Genomic DNA, 20,439 nt, shown 5'->3' on the forward strand with positions numbered 1-20,439 from the left:
TGCCTTAGGCACTATGCTACCAGAGCTCCTAGTGAGCAGCAAATAAATTGTCAATTTTTCATTGTAACCAAATAAAGGTGATTATTTATTCCAATTCACAGAGTAATGTACATTTAAGAATCATGAAAAAACCTTCTGTTTTTTCTCATGAATATCAACCATAGTAAGCATTTGATGCTATGAGGCTAAAACACTCGACAGCAATGACCCCTGGAAGCATACCAAAGTGAATATAGGGAAAATATAAGTAACAATATTTCCTGAGACCCATATCCCTGGTGAAATTGGCCTGCATTTCACAACACAAACCTAATTGGAAATGGGAAGACAGGTAATGTTGTCCATGTTTGTTTTGTTTGTTGTGTGCCATCTAGTCGGACCCGACTCATAGCGACCCCTCCTTGGGTTTCCAAGGCAGTATCACTACAGAAGTAGATTGCCCCATCTTCCTTCCAAGGAGTGACTGGTGGGTTTGAACCATCAGCCTTCTGGTTAGCAGTCAAATGCCTTAGCCACTATGCTACCAGAGCTCCCAATGTTGTCCAAACAACATGCAAAGTATCAGAGAAAAAATCCATGGCTATCGAGTCAATTCTGACTTATAGTGACCATATACGACAGAATAGAACTTGTATACTCAGCAAAGTAATCCCAGAAACTGGGTTATATGAAGAATGTGGCATCAGGATTGGAGGAAAACTCATTAACAACCTGTGATACACAAATGACAGAACTTTGCTTGCTGAAAGTGAGGATGACTTGAAGCACTTTCTGATGAAGATTAAAGATTACAGTCTGCAGTATGGATTACACCTCAATAGAAAGGAAACAAAAATCCTCACAACTGGTCCAATAAACAGCTTCATGGTGGATGGAGAAAAGATTGAAGTTGTCAAGGACATCATATTACTTCTTTCTATAATCAACACCAATGGAAGTAATAGTCAAGACATCAGATGATGTATTGCTTTGGGCAGATGTGCTGCAAAAGATCCTTTTCACATACTTAAGAGCAAAAATGTCTCCTTGAAGACTAAGGTGCACATAACACAAGTCATGGTACTTTCTAGCACCTCATATGCATGTGAGAGCTGGTCAATGAGCAAGAAAAATTGAAGAAGAGTTGATGCTTTTGAGTTGTGGTATTGGCAAAGAATAGTGAGAGTACCATGGACGGCTAAAAGAAGGAACAAATATATCCTGGAAGAAGTGCAGTTGGAATGCTCCTTGCAAGTGAAAATGGCCACACTTTGCCTCACCTACTTTTGTCATGTTATCAGAAGAAACCATTCCCTGAAGAAGGATATCATGCATGGTAAAGTATAGGGTCAATGAAAAAGGGGAAGGCCCTCAACAAGATGGATGGATATAGTGGCTGCAACAATGGGCTCAGCCATAGCAAGGATCATGAGGCTGGCACAGGACTGCTCAATGTTTCATTCTGTTGTACATAAGATCACTATGAGCTGTTGATGACTCGACAGCACCTAACACCAACAACTCCAGAACTGCTCCATAGGGTTTCAAAGGCTGTAAATCTTTATGGAATCAGACTGCTTCATCTTTCTCTTATGAAGCAGCTGGTGCATCTGAAATGCCAGACTTTCAGTTAATAGCCAAATGCTTTAACCACTGTACCACCAGAGCTTCCTAGATTTTCAGAAGGGATTTGAGAAATAGAAATTGAGCTGGAATGTATCAGAGAGGAACTTGTGCTTCAGCCTTTTATTTAATGAATGCTTTGAACAAGGATTAGACTTTGTAAAGTAATGAAACTACTTACCACAGGGAAGGCACATTCAGTATAGAATTGTATAGATGCAGATGTAACTGTCTACTATGAAACTCCAGCAGGTCTGGGATGTTGACCTCATAAGCAGGCACTTTTCAAGTTTTCAGGGTATGGATTAGATGGTACATCATGTCATTCATGTAAGCTGGTTTTGCAAACCAGTATAGTCCAATAATTCCCATTGTTTGTTACAAACTAAAATAAATAAACAAATAAATAAATAAAAAGGATTTTATGTGGCATTTACTATTGATTAAATGTTTTCATTTAACTTTGTGTTCAAGTGTTTATATTACAGATCTTTCCATGAACTATGCCATCCAGAAACATTCCATGATGTAAATAACCTAGAGAAATTCTTCTGGGCCTGGCATAGAGTAGGTATGCAGTATAGTTTGTCCCATTTGATTTTAAGTTTCCTTTTTAATTTTATTCTTTTTTCACTCTCCTAACTCAGACAGCTGAGGTACAGGAGGGCAGTACTTTTTCCCCAGTAGTCATTGGTAAATTCCATGACAATGTGAAAGTGCTTCCTTGGTCTCTTCAAGAAGCAAAGCAAAAGAAATATGAAGATTAATAAGATGACTTCTCTGGAGCAGAAAGTATGGTGATTATTAATTTTGAGATTATAGTTAGTAATCATCTCTGTGTCTCAATTTCCTCCATGTAGGTGATTTAGTTCTCTATTGTTGTACATCAAATTACATCAAAACTTAGTGGTTTAAACAACACATATTTATAGTCTCAGTTTCTGTGGGTCAATATTCTCAGCAGAGCTTAACTGAGGCTTCAGTTTCCAGGTCCCTCACAAACCAGCAGTCAAGGTTCCACAATGGGGTCAGAATCAACTTTTAAGTTTATTTATATGCTTGTTACAATATTCATGAATTATTGCACTGGAAGCAAACAGTTAGTTTACTGTTTACCTGGAGGCTGCCCTCAGTTTTGGACCATGTGAGACTCTCCAACATGGCAATTTGCTTTATCAAACTAGCACAATAGAGTATTTACTGTTGTTACTGTTGTTAGACGTTGCTGAGTCGATTCTGACTAATAGGAACCCTATAAGACAAAGTAGAACTGCCTCATAGGGTTTCCAAGGCTGTAAATATTTATGAGATCACATTGCTATTTCTCATGTGGAGGGACTGGTGGGTTTGAACTGCCAACATTTTTATTAGTATCCAAGTGCTTAACCATTGTGCCACCACGGCTCCTACAGAATCTAATAGCTAGATGGAATAACTAGCCTTATAACTTAATCAGAAGATGATAACTCACCACTTTTGCCATATGACATTCTTTCGAAAGCATGCCATTAGGTCCTGTCCACATTTTAGATGAGAAGATTACACAAGACCATGATGGCTAGGAGATGGAGATCACTAAAGGTTGCCCATCACAGCAGGTAAAGCACTTATGAAAGTCCCTGGAAGTATTCAGTGTCACAGCAGCTTCATGAAAAAAAGGTCTGATTATCTGCTCCCATAAAGATTATGATCAAAATGCCCTGCGAAGCTCTTCTATTCTGTAACACATGGGATCTTCATGAATCAGGGCCCAGCTTGAGAGCAGCTAACGACAACATGCCCACATAGTGCTTTCTTCTCAAACACACAATAACTTCAAACAGCCCAACTCATTTGAGCCTCTTCAACAAGGTGGGATATGTATAATAGATATTAGTTTGTCCAGTTTTAAAATGAAAAATATATCAATTATTGAAAAATTATTTTATATATAAATATATGACCTAGATTATCAAGAAAAACTTTCTAAAGAAAAAGGTGGTTTAACTATATAAAATGTGTTATATAAACACATTTGGCCTCCATTTTACTCAAGGATGGGTTTGTTTATTGGTACTCAACACACCATGTGTTCCAGTTACCTATATCTGTGTAACAAACCATTTCATAACCAAGGTTGAAATAAGAAAAATCATTTGTTTTTATTATAAACTTGGGAGATGTCTAGGCTCACAATGTAGTTTTTACATTGAGTCTCTAGAATTAACAGTCAGATGGAGTCTGAGACTGAGATCCCCATTCTCCTATTCTAGAGTGAGCCTGGGAAATAGAAAACAACTGGGAACTTGAAGAGCTAGGGCATCTTCCTCTCTTGTATCTCCATGTGGTCTTTCCCCATGGCTTCTTCAGGATAGTTAGTTTTCTTACGTGGTTATTGAAGACTCCAAGACAAAATATTCCAATAGAAATCAGCAAATGCTGCATAATCTTTTCTTACCTAATATCTGAACTCAGCATCAGTTCCACTGCAATTTATTTATTGGGACAGTCAAAACGCATGGCCACTTTCTAATTGAGGGATCATAAAATTCACTCCTTCATAAGAGATGCCAAATAATTTGCAGACATGGTTTAAAATCACCACATAATGCTCAATTAATTTATTAATGATAATATAAAGGATGTCTATAAACCCCATCTTTATTTTCCCTTTCTCCTTTCCATGCGTCATCCTGGTTGCCTTTTCATGTTTCTTGTTCTAACCTAGTTTATTGTAGGTATCTTTAAAGACTTGTTTTTAATCATTTTCTTAGATTTGTCAAAAAGTTTCTTGACTCTAGCTTCAGAATTGTCTAATCACTGTGAAATTCAGAGAGTTCAAAGCGTGAGAGACCATTAACTGAGGCAATCGCAACTTTTAGTCCCCATGCTCTTCTTTCATCATGTTTAGGCTTACATTTATCTTATCTTATTCATCCTCATTACTCCTCCTTATATCAAAGATTAAATGACCTGGTGGGAGTCTTAACCACACAGTATGTGTCAGTAAACAAGAGCTTCTGGATTTGTATTCAGAACTAAAATACAAGGGTGGAAAAGAAAGAAAGCTACTATCTATGTAAGTACAAACTTCATTACATTCACTGAGCACATTTGACTTCTGCAAATTGCCAATGTACCCTAATCAAAAGTAAACATTACTTCACGGAGGAGTGAATTTTAAAGTCATTACCAATTCTTTTAAATGGAGTCACATAATTTTCATAAGATATTAAAACTATTCTATTCCATATTAAATGGAATATTAAATGGGTATAAAATGCAACATAGTTGTCTCGTGGAAAGAAAACAAATTACAACAAATGGAAGATTCCAGAAGCCAAGAAACTGGAGAGAATGGGAAGTAATCACTTTTACAAATTCCTTCATCTCTACCTTAAATATGTCTAGTGATAGTCTCCTCTCAACTTCTAAAAAAACATGGACTTGCTCTAATAATTACAAATGATCCCCAAAACAAGTTTATGTGTATGAACCTGTTGCCATTCAAGATGACCTAGAAAACACCTATAGGTGAATAGATTGGTTTTATTGCTTGTTGCAATGATCAATAAACCATAGAGAACTATGGCATTTGTCAGTAAGGAAATTTTCTTACGGAAGGTCAATCTTGAAGGATTGGAGAAATTAGCCAGGTAAAGAAGAGGAGGGAGAAATTTGAGAAAGTGAAAAGAAAAGTGGTAAAAGAAAACATTAAAAAAAAAAACAAAAAAAAAACTCCAAGTACCTAATGTGGTTTCATTTGTAAATTGGAATTAGAGTCTAGTGGTGCCTGAAGAGAGAAATAAAGAAAAAGCATCTGTTACATTAACCTCAGGGTCATGAAACCAATGTGATCCACTAAAGGATTTTAAACAGGGGAGTCGCATCATCAGATTTTCAAATTAAAGTGATTACTCCAGCTTCAGTGAGGTGAAAGCATTAGTCAGACAAAGCAGAATCAGAATTTAGGACAAAGGAAAAAAAAAAAAAAATGACTCTTTCAGTAGTAATAAATGTGGAAATGGCAGAGAACATTTTCAAACATTTTGATTTTGATATTTCCAGAAGCTGATAGAGGTTTAATAAATATCTCCTGTGTGAATGAATAGATAAAGATGGTAAAGTCTCAGGAATCATAACTTGAGCTAACCATTTAGAAGATACCAGCTTAAAGGTAATTGTTGAAGTCAGGAAAATGAATATCATTGAGGAATTTAGGAGAGGGATATAAGCCTTCCCTCACCATGAGTTAAGGTTTGACTGAAGATACTGAAAATCCCACCAGCAGTGCCTTTGGTGTTGTCTGCAAATATGACTATGGCACCTCAAATATTGTGTTTGATGCAAAAACCTGGAGTACAATAGTACAAATATTATCCTACAGAATTGTCAAGCCTATAATCATGGTTAATGTCAAACTTTGTAGGTATGCCCAAAGACATGAATATGACTGTGCACTGACCAATATTTCTAATTTTAAAATATTAAAGGGAAAAAATATCTATCAATAAGACAAAAGAGAAATGTTGATACAATCATTAAAGGTTATAATTTTTAATAAAATTAATACAGTAGGATTCTATGTATCAAAATGGAAAAAATCTCAAAAAATGTTAACATGTATCTACTAAGATTCCAACTATTATATATAAAGTTTAAAGACAGAGAACTATACTACATATTTTATATAGATACTGATATATGTAAAATATTATAAAAACATGAGTGGAGATACAAACTTCAAGATCAAGGTAGAATTATTTTCTAAAGAGAGAGGGGGGAAGAATGAATGTTAAACTGTATCTGTAATATTTTTTTTAAACATATCAATTTAGTATGTTAAAATATTAGTATTCAATACTGATAAAAATCACATTGTTTTGCTGGTTTTCAAACTCTATATAAATTGTCAGCATACTCAATATACTATTCTCTAACTTAATATATTCACTCAGTGTTATGTTTTTAAGATTTATGTGTGTAGATAATGGTCTTATTATTCCCTGTGCTTTCTTGTATGGTTAAAATATTTCATAAAGATATTTTAAGAAAATAAAGCAGGTAGATGTATGAAAAAATGAACAATAATAAGAAGGAATATGATTCTGGAAAATGAGTCTTAGTTCTGAGCTTGCTGGAGTTCTTTATATAGTATTCTCAATCTCTGGTGTGTTTTTTCTGGGAACAGGTCAGCAGGTTACCTGTACAGTTATACCCTCAACTCTTACTATCCCTTCTTCCAATTCTTCCTCCCTGAAGGTACATGAACCTAGGTGCTCTGGTTCACTTCTGAGCTCAAAAAAGATTTTGCTATTATCCTCCAGTCTACCATTTTCATGTTGTGCCTGGAAAAGCAGTAGCCCCACCAGGAGGTTATCACCTTTTTTAACATTAAAAAAAAAAAAATCCAAACTCACTGCCATGGAGTCGATTGAACTCATTGTGACCCTTCCTTGGGTTTCTGAGGCAGTATCTCTATAGATGTAGATTGCTCAATCTTTCTTCTGAGGAGTGACTGGTGGGTTTGACCCACCAGCCTTCTGATTAGCAGTTAAATCCTTTAGCACTATGCCACCAGAGCTTCCCTCTAATATATAATCTGTGTTTTTTGCTCTCTCAAAGCACAACCAATGTAGGGGCAGAATTTGCAGTGTTGAGTTTTAGTGTGTCAGCCATAAAAGAAGGTAGAAGAATATAATGCTTATAGAAGAGAAACTGTGGTCAGGAAACCATTGGGCTGATCATCAATATTATAATAAGTTTTCCAAGAATAAGTCCTCCGTATTTAAGTAATAAGGATAAGTCCTCAATGGAACCATGAGATTGTTTTTACTCAGCTATTCATTGCTTACTCTGGTGGGCATATTTCACACACTGAAACATGGGATGTCAAAAGATATCATTTAATTCTCTCTGAATTACCTGTACTTCCTTCAGATTCTAGCTTGCTTGAGTTATTAGTGGTACTCAGAGCTTTTAGAAAATATCATGGTTGGAAGTTATAATTTCTCTGAAATAGTTTGTTACAAGATTAAGGGTTTGGTGGGTTATTTTAAGCCAGTCTGCCTTGGTGAAGCAGAAACACCAGTCATGATGTTGCTATTGTTGTTATGTGCTGTCGAGTCAGACCCAACTTGTAGCAACCTCTCCTTGGGTTTCCAACTACTATGTTAGTAGTTGGTATAAAAATGTAAAAGATAAAAGACTTTTAAAATAATATCTCTATGAAACAGCTTTCATTTTTGGATTTTAGGCATTAAATATGTTGAATATTTTTTATAATAAACTTGACCAGCTCCATCCAAAACTGTGATACAAACTTGAGTCACAGACTCATGCATTGGGGGCTGACAACGCTATTGAAGTATAATAATGGTTTTCACTTGGGTGTAAGTTTGTTACCCAGGTATTTGTCACTTTCTGGGGACATATAAATGGTCACACTCCAGGGCTAGGTGGCATCCTGTGCAGAGGACAGGGATGCTGCTAAACTAACATCCTAAAATGCACAAGGCATCCACACAAACAAATTATCCAGTAATAATAAATGTCAACAGTTCTAGAGTTAAGAAATTCTGATGTAGAATATACTGATAGCTAGAACAAGTTGGAGGAGCTCTGGTAGCTTAGTGTGTAAGGCACTTGACTGCTAACCAGAAGACTGGAGGTTCAAACCCACCAGCCACTCTTCGGAAGGAAGATGGGCAATCTACTTCCATAGTGATACTGCCTTGGAAACCCAAGGAGGGGTCGCTATGAGTTGGGTCCAACTTGAGGGCACATAACAACAACTACAACAAGAACAAGTTGAAAGCTGATGCATAATTAGCATACCAATTTTAAGGCCTACACCACCACAAATAGGTGGCCAGTGATAAGTAGGGGGGAGGTAAGTAAAAAATGGAATCCAATGTGATAATATCCCTTGGGTTCCTAAGGTGGTCTTTCCTTGAACAAAGTTTTCATTAATGTCAATATACTGCTTATCACATCAATTATGGACCAATCATGAGCCCTTTATTCAAAATCTTGACCAGGCCATGGTGAGGGCCAGTTTTCCCAGCCTAATATAATTAAACTGCCTATCCTTTAGACCAGGTCACCTCAGTCTTCCATGTTGCTTAGGGTTGACCTTTGAGCAACCTGAATCTTGACTAACTCACAACGTGTACACATATAAATGCCTACCTACTGTCTATGCTAGACAATTTCTGTTTGCTGTAGAAAACCATTAGAAGTCCATCCTGTCTCTTTCTTATACTTTCTAGGTTATGATATCAAGGTTATGACACAGTCAGCATCTCAAAGACTGTCCCCACTTCACTTCAGATAGGGTATATCTTTATTTTGGAATGAGTCTTAGTTGTTCCAAATGGATACCGTCTGCCCTATTGGTTGTTTATTCATGTCTCAAAGGCAATACTGATTACCAGCAGATCCTATCCTTATAACAATGAACTTCTGGAGTCAGCTTTGTGTGGAGATATCAGTGTGGGGTCACATAAGGAGCTCTTTTTCCAAGAATCCAAAAAACTGAAACCCACTGTGTTGTTGTTATTTTGCCATTGAATCGGACTTGACTCATAGCGACCCCTTCTTGAGTTTCTGAGTTGAGTCAATTTCAACTCATAGCAAACATATAGGACAGAGTAGAAATGCCCCATGGAGGAGCTGGTGGGTTTAAGTCACTGACCTTTGGATTAGCAGCCAAATGACTAAAACACTGTGCCATAAGAGCTCCTTCTTCCAAGCTATAGCCTACCACAATTCTGGCATAGCCAAATTAGAGCATTGCTGTCGCTCAAAGTCAAGTTGACAATATACCTCTAACTCTGAGCTCAGAAAAGAAATAGCAAAGTTATTACATGTATAGGTACAATAGTCACAAACACTTGGATTGCCATATATTCTCAGGTATACAACCTTGAACAAGTTATATATGAAAGTTTCAGCTCCATGTTGTGACAAAGTGTAAGTCAATGAGGAATTGTGAGCATTAACTGATACAGTGGTTTATCTATAATAAAATTTAAATACAGTAAAAAGCTCAGCAGTTCAAAACCATGAACTGCTCTACAGGAGAAAGATGTGGCAGCCTGCTTCCATGAAGATAACAGCTCTGGAAACCTATGAGGCAGTTCTACTCTGTTCTGTTCTTGTTAGGTGCAGTCCAGTTGGCTCTGAATCATAGCAACCCTATGTACAGCAGAACAAAACACTGCTCAGTCCTGTGGCATCTTAACATCCTTGCTATGTCTGAGCCCATTGTTGCAGCCACTAGGTCAATCTATATCATTGAAGGTCTTCCCCTCTTTCATTGACACTCAATTTTACCAAGCACAATATCTTTCTCCAGGAACTGGTCTCTTCTGACAACATGATCAAAGTATGTGAGGCAAAGTCTGGCCGTTCTCACTTCCAAGGAGAAGTGGCTGCACATTTTCCAAGACAAATTTGTTCCTCAGGCAGTCCACAGCATTTTCAGTACTTTTCACCAACACCACAATTCAAATACATCAATTTTTCTGTGGTCATCCTTATTTATTGTCTAGCTTTCACATGGATATGAAGCTATTAAAAATTCCATGGGTTAAAGGCACCTTAGTCTTCAAAGTGACATCTTTGCTCTTCAACATTTTAAGGAAGTCTTTTGCAGCAGATTTTTGCAGTACAATATATCATCTGATTTCTTCGCTGCTGCTTCCATGAGCACTGATTGTGGATCCAAGTAAAATGAGATCCTTGACAACTTCAAATATTTCTCCATTTATCATGATGTTTCTTGGTCCAACGGTAAGGTTTTTTTTTCCCTATGTTGAGGAGTAATCAATACTGAAAGCTATAACTTTTGACCTTCATCAGTAAGTGATTCAAGTTTCCTTCACTTTCAGCAAGAAGGTATATCATCTGCATATCCCCGATTGTTAGTTAGTCTTCTTCTAATCCTAATGCCACATTCTTCTTCATATAGCTGAGGTTCTCAGATTATTTGCTCAGCATACAGACTGAATTAGAATGGTGAAAAGAGACAACCCAGCCATAAAACTTTTTTTTTTTTTTTTTTTATTGTGATTTGGGTGAAGATTTACAGAGCAAGTTTGAACAACTGCCTTTTGGTCTATGTATAGGTTCCTCATGAGTACAGTGAAGTGTTCTGGAATTCCTGTTCTTTAAAATGTTATCCATAATATATTATGATCCACATAGTTTAATGTGTTTGCATAGTTAACAAAATGCAGGTAAACATATTTCTGGTATTCATTGCCTTTATCTAAAATCCATCTGGCATCAGCAATGATATCCCTTATTCCACACCCTCTTCTGAATCTAGCTTGAATTTTTGTCAATTTACTGTTTTTGAATTATTTTCAGTAAAATTTTACTTGCACATGATATTAATGATATGGTTCAATAATTTCTTTTCCAGTTGGTTGGCCAGGTAGCTGTCCTCCAAATTTCTTGGTATAAATGAGTGCATTTCCAGTGCAGGGTCTGTTTGTTGAAATGTCTTAGTGCAGAAACATTCTATCAATTGCTGGAGCTTCGTTTTTTGCTGATTCCTCCAGTGCAGTTTAGACTTCTTCCTCCCACCCCATTGATTCTTGATCATATGCTACTTCCTGAAATGTTTATATGTCAACCAATTCTTTTCTAGGTACAGTGAATGTATATTTCTTCCATCTTCTTTTAATACTTCCTGCATCATTCAATATATTGCCTATAGAATCCTTCAATATTATAACTCAAAGCTTGAAATTCTTCCTCAGTTCTTTCAGCTTGGGAAATACTGAGTGAGTTCTTCTCCCCTCCTTTTTTTTCTCATTCTAGGTCCTTGCATATTTCATCATAAAACATTACTTTGTCTTCTAGGATTGCTCTTCGAAATCTTCTGTCTAGCTCTTTTATTTCATCATTTCATCCATTCACTTTTGCTATTCTCCATTCAGGAGCAAGTTTCAGAGTCTCTTCTGACATCCATTTTGGTCTTTTATTCCTTTCCTGTCTTTTTAATGACATTTTACTTTCTTTATGTATGATGTTCTTGTTGTCATCTCATCATTCATCTGGTCTCCTGTCATTGGTGTCCAATGCATCAAATTTATTCTTAAGATGGTGTCTAAATTCAGGCTGGATATAATCAAGGTTGTATTTTGGCTCCTGTGGGCTTGTTTTGATTTTCTTCAGCTTTAACTTGAATTTTCATATGATAAATTTATGGTCTGTTCTACATTCTTCTACTGGACTTATTCTGAGTGATGTTATTGAGTTTCTCTACTGCTTCTTTCCATAGACGCAGTCAATTTGATTTCTGTGTATTCCATCTGGTATAGTACATATTTATAGTCACCATTTTTGTTGAAAAAATGTATTTGCCATGAATAAGCCATTGGTCTTGCAAAACTTTATCATGTGATTTATGACATCATTTCTTTCAGTAAGGCCATATTTTCCAATAACCAATGCTTATTTGTTTCCAGTTCTTGAATTTCAATCATCAGTAATTATTAATACATATTGATTGTATTTTGGTCAATTTCATACTGCCTAAACAAAACAAAACAAAAAAATAAACTCACTGCCATTGAGTAGTTTCTGACTCTTAGTGACCTCCATTGGGTTTCCAAGACTGTAAATCTTTACAGAAGTAGATGGCCTTGTTTTCCTTCCATGGAGCAGCTGGTGGGTTTGAACCACTGACCTTATGGTTAGCAGTCAAGATGCCTTATCCACTATGCCATCAGATCACAATTATTAATTGAAATTATAATGAATGGGATAAAAGGCAATGATGATTATGAAAAAGCCACAAAATTCAACACTCTTTTCCAAATTTCATGAAAAAGAAGAAGGAGAAGGAGAAGAAACAACTCAAGAAGATGGGAGTGGAAGGGAAATTTTTTAAGAGGATAAAGGGAGGGCATTTAATTTGTCAGTTAGTTGTGCACTTCAGACTACAGAAGTTGGAAAAGTCCTCAGTTTGTTCATTTTTGGCTTTAGTAGTTGGTGTGTAAATCTGAATAATAGTAGTAGTAACTAGTCTTCCTTTTAGACATACAGATATTATCCTATAATTGACAGCATTGTGCTTCAAGATAATTCGTGAAATGTTTTCTTTTTTACTGTGAATGCAATGTCAGTCCTCTTCAATTTGTCATTCCCGACGTAATAAACCACATGATTGTCTGATTCAAAATTTTTAAGACCAGTCCATTTCAGCTCACTGATGCCTAGGATTTTTAATTTTATGCATTTCATTTCATTTTTTTCACAATTTCCAATTTTCCTAGATTTGTATTTCATATATTCCACATTCCAATTATTAACTAATGTTTACAGCTGTTTCTTCTCATTTCAAGTTGTCCAACATCAGCAAATGAAGGTACAGAAAGCTTTAGTCCATCTATGTCATGAAGTTTACTCTGCTTTGAGGAGGCACCTCCTCCTTATTTGTATTTGAGTACTTTACAACCTGAAGGGCTCATCTTCTGGCATTATATCAGACAATGTTTCAGTGCTATTCATAAGATATTCAGTGACTGATTTTTTTCAGAAGTGGAAGGCATGTCTTTCTTCACAGTCTATCTTAGTCTGGAAGCTACACTGAAACCTCACAACAATGGGTGACCCTATTGGTGTTTGAAATATCGGTGGTATAGCATCATGGCAATATGCAATCTGCCACAGTATGACAAACTGACAGAAGAATGGTGGACTCTGTTCTACAGGGCTTCTATTAGTCAGAATTGACGTGATGGCAATGAGTTTATTTTTATAATGAACAAATTAACAGTTTTTGATAGCTTGCTATGGACTGGAGAGACAGAGCTTTGCATAGCACATTTTATTTAATGCTCATAACAGTCCCAGGAAATGGGTAATACAAATATACTGATGTCATAAACAAGTATTCTGAGCTTTAGAGAAGGAAAATGCCTTGTCTAACACAACTCTTTATTTTCTTCATGATTTTAACAAATAATAATTATTATATTTATTTTTCATCAGTGTTTTTTGTCTCCAAGTACAGAAACTTTGTCTTTTTTTTCATAATATTGAGTTCTTGAATCTAGAACACTTTGCAACATATATCATGCACTTAGTAAATAATTGTGGAATGAGTGTTCTGGCTCTATGCATATCTGGTGCATAGAACACATTTTCTCAGAGAATATCCTAGGTCAGAGGAGACAATGTGAAGTAAACAAAAAGTTTTTTTTTTTTTTTTTCCCCCCAATGGATTTTACATTTTGGGATTCAGGAAAAATAAATAATTAAGTAAATAATACAATAAAGTAATTTCAGATAATGCTAATGGGACTAATAGGATTGGTTAAGGTAATGTACTGTAGTTGAGAGAGATGAACAACAGATTGAGAGTCAGAGAAGGTTAAGCCATGTGAAGATCTGGAATAAGAATATCACAGGTTGGAGGAACAGAAAAGAAATACTCTGAGACAAGAAACATAAATATCATGTGTTATCAGCTACTTAAGTTTCATTTGTATTTGTTCTATAGTTACTCTATGTGTGTTAGTTTTATAACTTGTTAGTTTGTTAGTTATTAGTTTTGTAATCTTGGTTGTAATCTTTCTGATATCATGGACATTGTGTTATTCTTAGAATTATACTCATAACATCCAAAACCATAATGTAATGTATAAAGCAAGTTTTAAGCATTTATTGAAAATATATTTAACAATTTTGTTATTTAATAAAATTTTCAATAAAACAATTTCTTCTCTTTTCCTAATTCAATACAGAGAGAATGCTGAATTTCCTCAAGAAAAGAAGTGATGAGTAACTCATTCTTTATACCAATAAAATAGAGGAAAAATGGACTGAACACGTCACTTATACCATTTTCTCAAGTGTTGTTTATTTCTGCATTCAATATCTATAGAACCATAATACTTAACTAAAAAATAGAAGCCTAATTTCATCAGTAATAGAGTTTTACTGTCTTTTCATTGTGAAAACATACCATTGTGAACATTATACTAATGCAATTTATTTTATTGACCACAAATAGAGGGAAGCTTTGACAATTGATGCAATGCTAATAGTTTCTTATAATAAAATAGTTGTTATGCTGATAGATTATTCATGATCAGTGTAGACTAGCAAGCACAGATGATTTTTTAAAACAAAATTTCATTTTTCAACCACATAGTGCCACATTCTTTCTTTCATCTTTCTTCCTTTAAGAGACTACCTTGGTGACTTTAGGTGCCATATCAAAAAGTGTGAATAAAAAGTGTGAGTAAAAAGCTAAGGATGTCTCCCTCAAGCATCTCCTTATGCAATCTGGGTACCAGCACATCTCTGAGAGTGAAAAGAAGTTATAGAGATCATTTAGCATAACCACAACTTAGTAGATAAATGCTTTCAGTAATATAGTAGAGATTGATCATTCAAAATTTGCTCTTTTGCTTTCTGTGAATGAGAACTCAGCACTTCATACAAAAATACTTTCCTTTATAGAGGAGTTCTGTTGTAATATTCTTTATAGTAAGCCAAATTTATCTCCTTCTCTATATTCTAGGACCAAGTTATGAATCCAACAACAATGTGTGTGTGTGTGTGTGTGTGAGTGTGTATGTATGTTGTTGTTGTTGTCATTTGCCATCAAGTCGGACCCGACTCATAGTGATCCCTCTTTGGGTTTCCAATCTATGGAAGTAGATTGCCCCATCTTCCTTCCGAGGAGTGGCCAGTGGGTTTGAACAGACAGCCTTCTGGTTAGCAGTCAAGTGCCTTAGGCACTATGCTACCGGAGCTCACCATATATATATATATATAGTGGATTTGGCATACATGGATTTGTTGTCTCCAAATTCCATCTCTGTCTATGTATTCTGAATACAATGTGCCCATTGCCAAACTAGGTGCATTAACCAAAACAAAACATATATGTCAAACCCCTATTCAAAATAAAATAAATAAAAGTGACTTCTGAAGGTGACACATTGTGTCTTCAGCTTTTTTTTATTCACATTGTTTGGATCTCTTTTTCTTCTTTCTAGGTGTCCCATATACTCAATCCCCGAGATTTGTGGCATCTGTCTGTTCATCTCCTATTATAAGTGAAATTTGCACTGGAGGAGTATCTGAAAAAATGATCCAGAGTACAGTGTGCATGACTAATAAGGATTTAAAGCATACATCTGAGGAATTTGTATTTGGCCTGGGAAAGGACTGTACACAAAAGCAAAATGAATAAGCAAACAATTACAAAAAAAAAAAATAAATAAAAATTCCCTATAGATTTCTATTCCTAATAAGGATATTTACTTCAGGTTAGAGTTATCCATGCTCTGTCTTTGCCTTCTTCTCCAGATACCTGTGGGTTACCTGTATGACATTACAAAGATAGCTGGAGATCACATGACTTAAATAGCACAGGCAATTCATTTGACCCAATCCGTTCCAAAATCTTAGTGTTTTTATATTACAGCTAAGGAAAAGTATTTTTTTCAAATATCACTTTGGGAATACTGTCTTTAATTTCCTGAAAGAAAGACATTATTTTAATACTGCAGTATTTCCACCAATAAAGTCATAAAGAGTTAAATAAAAATATAAGTGTGGAAGAGTGCAAAATGATCCTTTTATGGCATAAATAGCTAATATCACTACCAAGACAAGGATTCTTCCAAGAGGTTTAGGGAAAACAATTCAGAAAACACTATTATAGTCTCACAGTGAAAAAAGTAGAGGAAAAATTTTTAAAGTTTGTGTCACTTTTTCTAATGGTCTACCCAGGAGAAGGAGACAAATAGCTTTTAAGAAACTCTGGTGGTGTAAAGCCTAAGGCATTTGACTGCTAACTAGAAGGCCGGTGGCTCAAACCCACCAGCCACTCCCTGGAAGGAAAATTGGGCAATCTACTTCCGTAGCGATACTGCCTCAGAAACCCAAAGGAAGAGGTCTCTATGAGTGGGATCCAACTCGTTAGCAGTGCGTTTGGTTTTGGTTTCTGTTAAGTATACTGAATTTTATGTTTGAGAACTAATGTCTAATGTTAATTAATTATCAAAGAATATGTGATGTGTGAATTGGAGTGCTATTTTTATTGATGTTTTTGTCCTGTCACTGATGTTTAGTGTTTAGAAAACTCTTGGTTTCTCGTTAAAGTCATGCCCAGAAAATGAAGGATAAGCTGAAAAAGAACAGCCAGTATGAAAAGCTTGTGATTATTCAGTTTATTGATCTCATTCCCTGATCAATTTCCCCTTCCATATCATAGGTATGCTAACCATCACTTTTCGGCTGTAATAGATATATGAAATGCCTTCTGTTTGTAATAAAAGATCTTGGAAGATTAGTAAAACCTGAGTTCCAGTGCTGCTTATATCTACTATCAGATGACCTCAATATCTTTCATGGCAATCAAGAAAATACCAGTTTTACAAAGATTCACAGATTCACAATGTTCACAAAAATATTTTAGTGAGCCACAGAGATAATGTAATTAAATTCACTATATAGAAAATTGTAAAACATAATACCACATAAATTACATACAGTTGCCTGGGGGCAGGAGGCAAAAATTCACCTACCAGGTTGTTTTTCCTAAATGCCATTAAACTTTGGTGATCTTATCATAATATCATATAAGGTAAAGAGAACTCAATATAATTTGTTTTTAATAGATTCATACTTATTTAAGGATATTTTATTGGTGGCACAGTATCTAAAGCATTTAACTGCTAACTAAAAGGTTTGTGGTTCAAACCCACCAGCCACTCCATAGAAGGAAGATGGGACAATTTGCTTCTGTAAAGATTTACTACCTTGGAAAGCCAATGGGGGTCATTATGAGTCAAAATTGACTCTATGGCAGTGAGTTAGGTTTGGTTTTGGTTTTTACCTTTACTTATATTTGACTTGCAGTTTTATTCATGTGTTTACTTCTTCATTCTTTTTTTGTTGTTGTTGTTTAATTTATTCAACATGCATTTGTTATATGCAAATCTATATGATTGAAAGGTTATTGAACACACAGAGAAATAAAAAGCATGGATCTTCCCTCAAGTTAGCAACAAGCTAGTGATAATTAAAAGTATTTAAACTAAATCTAAAGACAGCACCCAGAAAAGTGCATCTTTATATCTTTATATGTTTCAAAACAAAGGAGAGGGCTTATAACACAATTAATTTGCATTTTCTCTCTCATGCTGAGGAACTACATCAGAGACCAAATGAAATAGGCATCCTGAGTGGCAGGAAAGCTTTTTTCCTCTCTTCGGAGTTAAATTACTTACTGATACTTCATGTAAATGAGCCCTAAAAGCTAGATGGTAATCTACTTTGACATTTATATCATTTTCTGAAGACATAATGTGCCTGGCATTACATCACTTATCGATCTAAAGTGGTCCCTTCCTAAATCAGTGAGCAACTTTAATCCCCTCATGCTACCTCCTGAAAGAAAACTTGCCTTTGCTTGCTTTTTCTGGCTGAGAAAATTCTATCCCAGGAATGAAGCTTTTATAGTTATATCTTTCATACTTAGAATACAGTTAACTTATTTTGTTCCTCTTTATTTCCAAGTTGTTGGGCTTGGGATTTTAAATAAAAGATAGCTTTGGTGACCTCAATAGATTTGTGTTGTTCAGGATCAGCTCTGATAAATAATATATACCCACAGCATCCATTATTAATTCTTACAATCAGCAGTAAACAATGGGAGCCCAGTATTAGCTCTCCTGCCTCTTCCACTGGAGGTGGTTAGCTCAGTCCACGAGGTGTTTTTCAGAACTTCATCTGCTTGTTGATATTTATGTTCTGAGAGGCTGTGATTGGAAACCTCATCAGAAAATTTTTTTTGCATTGGGCCCTAATGGAAATCCCAGCATGCAATTTATTTCCACCAAATAGAGTTTGTTAAGATATGTTTTGCTGCAGCTTGCTGGACAATGTTCAGAGAAATAGTACATCCTCCCATAAAGCTGCAAACCGTGCAGTCCAAAGCACAAACAAATCACACTGCACTAAAATCCTATTTTTCAATCAATACTATATCCCAGTCTGTCATATCTCTGTACAAGAGTTGCAGAGGGTTTAAATTTTATAGAGGTTTAGGGTTTTCTTTTAAAGTAAGATATGTCAACAAATGACTTGCAAAAAGAGAGGGGAAATAAAACTACTCCATCTTTTCTAATTTCCTCTCTCTCTATTTAATGGTTCCTGGCATTTCTATGGAGGAGCCTTGGTGTTGCAGTGTTTAAAGCATTCAATTGGTTTATGGTCAAATGCACCAGCAGCTCCATGGGAGAAAGATGTGGCAATCTGCCTCTGCAAAGACTTACTGCCTTGAAATATTATGAAACTATTCTACTTTGTCCTATAAGGCTGCTATGAGTTGAAACTGACTTGTTAGCAGTGGTTTGGTGTGGTTTTTGACTGGCATTTCTATAGATGACATTGAATATTTGAAGGAATAATTTCATCCTCTGCACAGAACAGTTTCTGTTTCCAGTGAATATAGGGAATTTCATATCTTTATATGAGATCTGAAATCAATCTCTCTGTGTGACAGATGGTTATCAGTATTTACATTCCCCACATTGCAACTCAATTGCACATGCATAAGTCCTCTATTTGGTATATTTTTACAGGTTAACATTCACTTGTATTAACCCATAAAAATAACCAAAAATGCCAGTGTTGAAAGTAATTAGAGAAAAAAAATCTAGTACAACATGACCAAAGTAGGTGAGATGTAGTCTAGCCATTTTCTCTTCCAAGGAGCATTTTGGCTGCACAGATTTGTTAATTCTTCTTGAAGTCCATGGTACTTTCAGTATTCTTGCTCAACACCACAACTCAAAAGCATCAACTCTTCTTTGGTCTTCCTTATTCATTGTCCAGTTTTCACAGGAATATGTCATAAAGGACCATTCCCTGGAGAAGGATATCATGCTTTGTAAAGTGGAGAGTCAATGAAAAAGGGGAAGGCCCTCAATGGGATGGATTGACACAGTGGCTGCAATGATAGGTTCAGGTATAGCAAGGATTGTGAGGCTGTCCAGGACCTAGAATTTTTTTTTTTTTTTCTGTTGTACATAGTGCCACTGTAAGTCAGAGCCAACTTGATGGCACCTAACAACAACAACAACAGCTTTTCAACCTGAGTTGCACATTAAACCCAAACCTATTGCCCTTGAGTTAGTTCCATCTCATAGCCATCTGATAGGACAGGGTTTCCAAAGCTGTAAATTTTTAAGGAAGCAGATTGCCACACTTTTCTCTTGTGGAGCAGGAAAATTGCCGCATCTTTCTCCTGTGGAGCAGCTGATGGATTTATTGCCAACCTTTCAGTTAGCATAGTGACATCATTAGGGGGTGTTAAAAGCAGGTATGTACAGCACACCATGAAACTGTCAGAGTGTGTGACACCAAAATCTGTTGTGTGACACCAAGTCTGTTGTAGTAGTCGGGCTGATGTTACAGGAGGAGGGCAGTCAAGGCAAAGGAGTCACTAGGGTTGGTGTCACCTGTCACCCAGTGTGGTAACTCATCACTACTCCCACTGCCTCCACTCTCCCATCAACCCCCAACCCCTGTTACCTGCCAGACAGGGTGAGGGTGGGCATCTATAATTGGGCAGAGAGAAAGGTCTCTCCCGTGGACAATGGGAAAAGAGAGGAGCTGCAGGGAGCTGTAGGGGGCAAGGCCAGAAGAGGTGAGGCTTGCCATTTGCTCAGCCTCCCCCACCACCACCAAAAGTGGAGGCAGAAGGATGGCCACAGTAACTTCAACTCTACTGATGTCCCAGGGTTAGCAGTTGAGTCCTTTGACCACTGTGTTAGATTGGGTTCTCTAGAGAAACACAAAAACCAGCAAAGTGTG

This window comes from Orycteropus afer, unplaced genomic scaffold (genome assembly GCF_000298275.1).
Source record: "Orycteropus afer afer isolate SDZICR_OR568_19922 unplaced genomic scaffold, OryAfe1.0 scaffold00521, whole genome shotgun sequence".
NCBI classification, from domain to species: domain Eukaryota; kingdom Metazoa; phylum Chordata; class Mammalia; order Tubulidentata; family Orycteropodidae; genus Orycteropus; species Orycteropus afer.